Raw genomic sequence first — 9,530 nt, forward strand, 5'->3', positions numbered from 1 at the left:
GCTATGGCTTCGGTTATCATCTGTATGCTAATGACTCATATGTCAATATATCCTGAGTTTAAGATTAATTTATTTAATGTCTACAGATTGCATATCTTGCAGCTTTTTCATGTAAACATGTTTGAAATTGGAGCCATCATTCTCCAGTCCCACATCAAAATGTTTTCCCCTCTTGTCTTCCCTGTGTCCATGGACACAACCACCATCCACCCAGTTGCCTCTGCCAGAAACCTGGTTATACTGATTTCTTCCTTCTCCCTTACCCTGTATGGCTAGTTTGTCTCAAAGTTTTATTGATTCCACTTCACTACTGTTTTTCTATAAACAGTATTTCTCAGACCAATACATACATATGATAACAATGCAATTAGTACAGAATTTATGATGAAAATGAATAATTTCCCCTCCTGCACTTCCCTAGACATAGTACCACTCTCTAGAGTCCAGTGGCAACCTTTCTTACCTTTTCTGATTTTAGCTCCTTCTGTTGCTGTGATGTTCAACCAGGGTAATTTTGCACCCTCAGCAGAAAGTTGTCAGTGTCTGGAAACATTTTTTGTTGTCACAGCTGAGGACAAGGGCACTAACGACATATTGTGGGTAAAGACCAGGGATCCTGCAATACCCAGAACAGTCTCCAGCCCAAAACGTTAGTAGTGCCAAGACTGAGAACTACTGTTGAGGTTATCTTCAAAATGTCAAAAATACACTTATACCTCTAATGACCTTCTGCTATGAAAATAGGACACTGAAGCTCATTTATTTCATAATTCTTGCTCCCCCATTCTTATTCCTATTCTTATAGTATTATTAGTAATCATAGTTTAATCATACAGCCAACAACTATTATTGAGCAACATGTGTGCCAGACACTCTTTAAAGCATTTGGAATTTGGTAGCAAGCAAGACAGGGGTAGCCCTTAGGAAGCTTGCTTTCTTAAGGAGTAAATAGGCCATGAAATCAATTAAAATACAGAAAGTAAATGCAACTTTAAATGATATATATAAACATTTATTTTTTCCCTAAACCTCCACCAAGATTTGTTCACTTCTCACTTTATAGAATGAGGGTACCAGCTCTACTGTTCTTTCTTCTTTTATCATCTTTTACATACCTAGTTCTGCCAGCTGTATTTTATTAAGTTTTTTGCCAACTTGAAATATCATCCCCAAGTGATAGGTGAGTCATTTTCTATAACTATACAAAAGGGACTTGAGTATTAGGACACTACATGGCTCAACAACGAGCATCATTTTATATAGTTGTAATCATCTAAATTCTGTTCATGATTTTCAACTTTCAGAGTTCAAAGCAGAAAACCTTACTGGGAGACTCAGTTGTTACAGAACATAATATAATATCAAACTAGAGGGCGCCTGGGTGGCTCAGTGGGTTAAGCCACTGCCTTCCACTCAGGTCATGATCTCAGGGTCCTGGGATCGAGTCCTGCATCGGGCTCTCTGCTCAGCAGGGAGCCTGCTTCTCTCTCTCTCTCTCTCTGCCTGCCTCTATGCCTACTTGTGATCTCTCTCTGTCAAATAAATAAATAAAATATTTTTTAAAAAATGTAAACTGGAACTTACTATGTAGATATGGATGATATAGCTAGATATGCATATGGTATATAAAGAAGAAATATCAGCAGCATTTCCTCCATTAGAAGGACAAGCTCCTCTTGCTTTCAAGACCCCATAAAGGCATTCCTTTGATGATGACACCACTGGCTCTCTCAGGTGCTTTCACAAGTTCAACCTAGATCTTTTGTGGAACGTTGCGGGGGGTTCCCTTTACATGCAGTTGGTCACTTCAGACTGTTCTGAGAGCCCTGCAGCCATGGTCCACTTATCTCCTGTCTTCTGGTGTCACTATAGTTTCTTAGAAATGTTCTGGAATCCAAAGTCAAGGCTCTTGAGTCACTTAAGGGATATTGTTCTTAATTTCGAGATTCCATAGATTCTATTTCCTTAAACACTGTCAAATGCTGAACTCTATCTTAATATGTTGCATATTTGGAGCAAGTACACATTTTTCTTTTGTTTTGTATATCTATTGTCTATTGCTATGTAAAAAACAAAACAAAACAAAACAAACAAAAAACAAAACAAAACAAACAAAAAACAAAACAAAACAAAACAAAACCCACTCCAAAACTCAGTAGCTTAAAACAGCCATCTTCTGTGATCATTATTTTGTGGATCAGGGACTTGCACTGGGCTTAACTGGTTGGTTCTTCTGCTAATCTTGCCTGAGGTTATTCATGTGGCTGAAGTCAGATGGCAGATTAGCTACAGCCTGATTTTCCTGTAGCTAAGGTAGTTACAGATAATAATAAAAATAGAAGATGCCCAGTTAAATTTGAATTTCAAATAAATAATGCCCAAAAAGTTTCACAAGGCCAGGTCCAAAGTCAAGGTGGGAAGGGACTACACAATGGTATGGATACAAGAAGGCATAGTTCATTGGGAAGTATCACTGTAATATTTTCTTAGAAATTCTGCTAATTGTTTTCCTCCCTTATTTGCCTCTAATATTTCTAACCTCTCAACTAATTTTACCAAGTTCCCTTTATTCATGAGTTCACCGAGTACCTCAAATCCTCTGCCATTTTGTTCCACTTTGATCTGGTCAACCAAATGTGCTGTTGGGTGTTATCTTAAAATTAACCTTCATTGCTTTCCCAACTTGGATCACCATTTCCTTGATTCTATAGTTCTTTTGACTTGAGTACTACCTTGTTTAGTTGGAAGACATGTTCAAATAACTCCTAAAAGAAGGTCCATAGGAGAAAAGCTTTGTGAGTGCTTTCAGTCTTAAAAATGTCTTTACTGTCATCACATAACTACTTGATAATGTGTTTAGAGATAGAATAATAGAGAAAAGTATATTTCCTAAGGATTTAAAGGCATTTATTCATTCACATTCACCATCCAGTGTTTTGAATAAGAAGTCTGATGTCAATATGATTCGTAGATGACTTTCCCCCTACTCTCAAAAGATTTTAGGGTCTCCTTTTAATCTTTATTGTTCTGAAATTATTTGAAGATGTGTCTAGGTGAGGACCTTTTTTCAAAGATTTTATTTACTTAAGAAAAAGAGAGCATGAACAGGGGAGGGACAGAGGGAGAAGGAGAAGCAGACTCCCAGCTGAGCAGGGGGTCTGACACAGGGCTCCAAGGTGACTTGATCCAAGGACCCTGAGATCATGACCTGAGCTGAAGGTAGATGCTTAACAGAATGAACCATCCAGGCATCTCTGTGAAGGTCTTTTTTTATTGATTGTATTGCACAAAAAATTCATTTTTCTTTCTATTTAAAAAAAGAAAGATACAGAGAAAAATGAGATTATATGTATATATCATCCATAATTAACAAACATTAATACTTTTTCTTTTATTTGTTTAATATCTTTGTATTAACAGATCAAATTAAGCTACATACACTATTAGAGTCACACTTTCTTCCATCCTTTCCCAGAAGTAATTGATATTGTAAAATTGATGTGCATCTTTCAGTACCCATTTTGAATTATTATGGAAATTTATCTATACAAAATAATACATAGCAATGTTTCATATGCTTAAAAATATATAAATGACATTACCCATATCTTTCTACAAATTGCTTATTTCACACAACATTAGGTTTCTGAGAACTGTCTAGATTGATATATAAAGATCTAACTCGTTCATTTTTACTGCTTTATACTTCTATTATATATATATATGATAGATTACTTACTCAAAAACCTACACAGCAAACATCAACCTTACTACCGAAACATCAACCATTAAAATAGGAAACAAGACAAGTATGTACTGTATCATCAATACTATTGTTCCAGAGGTCTTTGACACTGCAATGAGATAGAAAAAGAAATGAGGTATAAAATATTGAACAGGAAGAGATAAACCTGTCAAAATTTGTGAACTATGTATATCTACTTAAAAGTCAGAAAGAAAAAAGAAACAAAATAATAAAATTAATAAGCATTCACAAAAATGACATTAGGATGATGATGCTCCATCAAGAACTTTTATATAAATCAACAACAATTGTTTCGTATTAAATATTTTAGAATGAAAAAATATATATGTAAAGAATTCGAAAGGCACAATAAAACAGAAAAAAAATGAATCTCTTACTTTTTCCCAGGCAAGCTCAATGTATCTGTCAACAGGTAGAAACTGCCATGCCATTCTTTGTGTAGCATTACAAAGATAATTTATATTTTCATAGAAAATATAAAATCACATATATGATGCAACAACATAATATTTATGAAGATACACACAGCACTCTATTCTACTTGCTTTTCTTTCACACAAATCAAGTAATTTTGGGAAGGGAAGAAACCAGTCTCCACTTTCCCATGTTGCTAAAGTCAGCCAGGCGACAGGGTTCCTACGTCTCCTGTGGGCCAGAATGTGTCCCAAGAAGAAACCTGGGGCAGAGGCCTGCTCACAGGCACCCACCCACCCTCACCTCCCTGCTAACACACACAGCACCTACCATCAGGCCCCCCGGTGAGCTGAGGGTCCCCCAGTCAGTTAGAGGTTCCTGGGAGAAAGGTGTGCCTCGGGGGAGACTCACACCAGGGAGCCACAGAGGGGATGCTCAGCTGGGCTGGGTGCACGAGGGTCCCAGATGTGCCACACGACAGGCAGCGTGAGCCCGGAGTGATCAATGGTGCTGGGTTAACCTGTTATCCACGGGGTGGAGCGGGGCGGGGAGGGGGAGAAGTAAAATTTGGGTCACCCCTCCCAGCCTGCACAGACGTAAATTCCAAGTTGATCTGTGAGACAACCCTTTCAGTGGAAGAGTGTGAAGGAATTCGGAAACCACACAGGAGACTCTGTCTGTAATCAGGGCATGAGGGAGAACATCCCAGGCCACACACAAAAACAAGAGGCAGTAAGGGGAAAGGAGCCTGGCCTCAGGGTGCCCCAGACGCCATGAGCAGAGAGGAGGAGGGAAGTGACAGGGTGTGAGGTGAGGCCCGCAGCATGTGTGGCACACGAGGGACTGGCTCATCCTCCGTGGGACTGCGCTGGACTGCAGTGAGGCACTCGCCTGCATCCTAGACCAGCTGCACTGGGAGCAGAAGGGAGCCTGGGGCCAGCCCTGGCCACAGTTGTCCAGCTGTCCGCTGAACGGTGCTGTGGCAGCTTAAAGATTGGCCTGGTGAGGGCCGTGCCTCTCTGTGGGGTGGGCACATCAAAGTGAGGGGCTGGTGGGGGGAACTGCAGTGAGACTGGAGCTAGCTGGGGTCCCAGTGAGGAGGCAGAGTCTGAGACTGGCTGTATGGGCTGGGAAGCAGGAAGTCTGCAACTTCCTGCGTGTGCTCTTCACAGGGACAGGGGGGGCTGGGAGGTCAAATCCCAAGACCTCTAGGAGGGGTAGCAAGCCGGGGAGGGCACTGGGAGTCAGTGTGCAGCCAGTACGTGCAGGCACCTGATGTAGACGTCACTGGGAGATGCCTGAGAAGCAAGACCAGGCCTTTGGTGGAGCTGGAAGGCAGTCCATGGGGATGGGCCCCCCAGATTTTCCCCAGAGGCAGGCCAGGCTGGGGTGGGCCCCATCAAGGCAGGGTCCTTCCCCGACACAGTGTGCCAAGCTGTAGCTTTGATGCCCTTGACAACTGTTTACCATGGGGAAGCCCGGAAAGAATCTGTTCCTTGTAGCAGGCAGGTGGGCAAGTTGGCAGGCAGGGGCAGGCAGGCATGGGGCTTGGTGGTCCCATGCCGTTCCATTCGGCATTACGTGTTGGGGGTGTACCATGGTCTTCCTGCTGCTGACAGCCTCCAAATGTCTTCATCGGGCCCTGACTGGCAGGCATGCCCCCGAACCCCCTCCACTGCCCCTGGGGCTCCTGCCTGGCACAGCAACCATCCAAGGGATAAAGGGCAGACCAGGGGCCCGAGCTCTCAGGTGCAGGGGGAAGGCTTTGGGAAGGGCAGGGCCAGCAGATGCACAGGAGGCTCTTGCCTCGAGCCAGGACCACAACCTGGAGACCCTTGGAGGCCAACAGTCTTCTCTGGGACAGATAGTCGCTCAGGAGATGAGCAGACAGTCTCCAAGGCCCTCCCTGAGGTAGAAGTCAGGGGTGGCCTGAAAGGGCCAAGGGCCTGCCTTGGAGATGGGGGACAATTGCCTGTGGCAGCACTGGAAGGGGGATTTGGCAGAGCCCAGAGTGGGGAGGCGCCTGTTAATTTGGGAGCCCGAGCCGGGAGGAAGAAGACCTGCCTCTGTGTTGAGATTCAAGAGGCTGAGCACAAACAGGTGTGTCGCTGAAGACAGCATTGGCCCAGCAGGCTCCGCTTGGAGTGTCCAGGGCACTCCTACTTGGGAAACATTGCGCAGTCCACCCGAGGCTGGCTTGGGAGAAAGGGCTGGTCGCATTAGCAACTCTTAGGAAACAGGACAGCCAGCAGAGGAAGCCTGGGGAGGGGTGGCAAGCTGTGTGTGTCCGGCTGTGTGTGTGTGTCCGGCTGTGTGTGTGTGTGTGTGAGAGAGAGAGAGAGAGAGAGAGAGAGCGCCCTGATGGGGGTGTGTTGTCACAGCAACCACAAGTCACGTTCTGGCCATCCAAGGTGCCAGTGCCTGGGGAGAGGTGGTGTCCCCGTTGTAGGCTGGAAGATTCCCCAGAGATAGTCCTGGGACCTGGCAGGTCCCCATACCTTCTAGTCAGCCCAGAGACGGTAGGGAGTTGGGAGGGTCGGTTGAAAGCTGAGGGGTTGTAATCCACCTGCCAGCCAAACTCCAGGAGAAGGGAGGAACCGATACAACTATGGTCTTTGTGGAGGAGAGCATCAGAAGGCAGAGCAGGCACAGAGTGCTGATGCCCAGGGCACAGTGGCCCAGCGCCGCATCCCAGAGAGACCAGGAGAGGGCACCGGGCACAGAGGCAGCGCTGCCCAAGGGAAGTTTCTTGTTGCCTGTGTTGTGGGCCAGGGCTCAGGGAAAGAGGACCACTGCTTGACACGTCAAAGACACGCAGGGAAGCTGGCTTTGGTGATGCAGGGGCCCAGGGTTGCTGGGAGAGGTCTGGCAGTGTTGGGAGGGGTGGCAGCAGGAGGTGTCCAGATCCACAGAATGGGTCCATGCACAGGGCTAGGTTCCTCCTTTCCCGCAAGGGGTGCCAGGAGCTTGGGTGGGGGTGACGGAGATGTGTCTCCCAGTGGACCGGCCATAGCCCTGCCAGGCCCCCTCAGCGTCTGCCCCACCACCCTGATGGGGAGTTCATGGAGGGCTCCACCGGCTCCTTTTGGATGGAAGTCACCAAAGGGACAGAGGAGAGGGCAGAAAAGAGGTTCCCTCGAAGGAAGAGGGGGCCGACCCTTCTCCCTCTGCCAGGAATTTGGACTTGGGTTCCCAAGGAAGGGAGTGGGCCTGGAAGTAGGTTTAACAGCTGCTTTGCAGGGGAGGGAGAAGGACGCCAAGTGGGCACGCAGCGAGCGGCAACCATCGCTGCCAGTCTTGTGCGTTAAATGCAGGGGGGTGGGTTGCCAACTGGTCCCCAAGGGTGTGTAGACAGACCCCAAGGATACTGACCCTCCTGCCCAGGCTGGCAGTCAAGGAGAGACACCTTCATGGAGGGATTTCTCTGCTCCAGGTGCCAGGCACAATGCCGCTGGCTTCACAGGTGTTGTACCCTGCAATCTCCACGAACCCCACCTCTGCTCCCTGGCTTCCGCCCCTGGCCCCCAGACCCTTCTCCTGAGCACTCCAGCCCACCTCTACCCCTGCCCCCTATGAGCACCTGGTAAGAGTGCCCCTGTCAGGGAGCAAAGGCCCCAGGTGGTTCGCCTTGGTCACCTACTTTTGTCTTCCTCTGCGTGTAGACTGTCAACTCAAGGACAAGTTCCACGTCCCGTTTTTGCCAATCAAAGCACACAACTTTATTGATGATGCGTACAGATGTAGCCTTGGGTGGAGGAGGTCAAGTCAGGAGAGCACAGAGGAGGGGAGTGTCCTTTGTGGATGACTAGGTTCACCATCCATCAGCTCGCAGCGAAGAAGGAGTCAGTGGGAAAGAATTCAACCTAAGAGGCAACAGATGCGTTTGCAGCTCCAGCCCCGACACGCGCCCGGTCTCCTCAAAACAGTCCGGCTGTCACAGGGAGACCACCGGAGGCAAGACCTCCCCGGCCATGCTCTCATAGGATGTTCTGTAGGCACAGCTGGCTGCTGAAAAGGTCCCTTTACCGCAGGAGGAAGGCCGCAAGGGAGTAACTGACAATGCACTTTGCCTGCAGACTGCAAAACCAAGAAGTTACTCAGAGCTCCGGGGGCACCCCTGCCTGGCCCAGAAGAGCGTGGTCCTCGGTGGAGCAAGTGTAACTTTCACCCCGTGATGTGGTGGCTAAGGCCGGGTCTTCAACAGCACCCACTGTAGATTCTTTGAATGAGAACACAGGTGGGTGTTCTCCAGCAGGGTTTTGGGTGGATTCGGTTCCGTTCCGCTCCAGATGGCCCTCTACGAGGCCAGGGTGTCAGGGAGAACCTGTGTGTTTCCGTTCCTGATCAAGAGGGACATGGATGAGAGCAGCGTTTGGGCACCCAGCGATTCCCCTGCCCAGACCAGCTTTCCAGACAAACCCATCCACAGTTTCAAAGCCTGAACCTCAGCACATCCCCTCCCCTCCGATATCAAAGGGAACTTCAAGTCTGAATCGGACTTGGCAAGCATGTTATTAATAACTGTCATGCTTATTAACAAATCTAATCCGGCCTGCTGCAGAAATGAGTTGCAGCAACATGACACAGTCTCCCGACACACTTCACTGATGGACATCTTAATCTGGCCCTGGTTTTCAACTCCTGCATTCAAGTTATCCAGAGTACAGAAAGCCTTCTCCCTAATAGGGTCGGGAGTGGGGATCGTGTTTCCAACAATGGAGAGGCTGGCCAAATGACTGACTATTGATATCATGGCTAAATGAAAAACCAGCATCCTTGGGCTGAGCAAACCACATTTTTCCCTGAATGAAAGGACACTTAGAGAGGTCAAGTACACACCTGGAGGTTGTCATACCCTAAGCATCACAAAAGATATAATAATTTTCATTGGGGAAAGGGTGATTCTCTTTTATTATTAGGACACTGTTCTCTTTGGGAGTCCCTGTATTCTTACTGTCCAGGGTTCATTGAGCCTCATACTCTGGACTTTGCTTTTCCTAGATCTTTGTTTTTGTTTTTGTTTTTAGATCTCTGATTAAAGCTGAGAACACTCAACTGTCCTCACCTTGTCTGAAGCTTAATGTGGTTGCAATCTCTTCTGATTAGTGTGGGTAAACACTGTAGTAAATTCTACCTCTGACCTCCTGACCTGTTTTCACTAATTCACCCATTTGAGTACATCCTACACTTACGCAACGCACAGAAGGTTCACCCTCTTCTAAAAACTCTTTGTGGTGATTGCTGGACATTCTTTTCCTCAACACAATTGTACTAACTACCATCCACTCTAACATCTCTATCCCTACCCTTACCTCCAGGGTATCATACTGCGTAGAGCAATTTTCTGCCT

The 9,530-nt window shown here is 46.8% G+C and overlaps 1 pseudogene; it reads right to left on the reverse strand.

Annotated features, from left to right (window-relative positions):
* Nucleotides 1-7,869: 7,869 nt before the first annotated feature.
* LOC122896561 lies at nucleotides 7,870-9,033 on the reverse strand (annotated as a pseudogene).
* Between the last annotated feature and the right edge of the window lie 497 nt (nucleotides 9,034-9,530).

The sequence above is a fragment of the Neovison vison genome, chromosome X, assembly GCF_020171115.1.
Source record: "Neovison vison isolate M4711 chromosome X, ASM_NN_V1, whole genome shotgun sequence".
NCBI lineage: Eukaryota > Metazoa > Chordata > Mammalia > Carnivora > Mustelidae > Neogale > Neogale vison.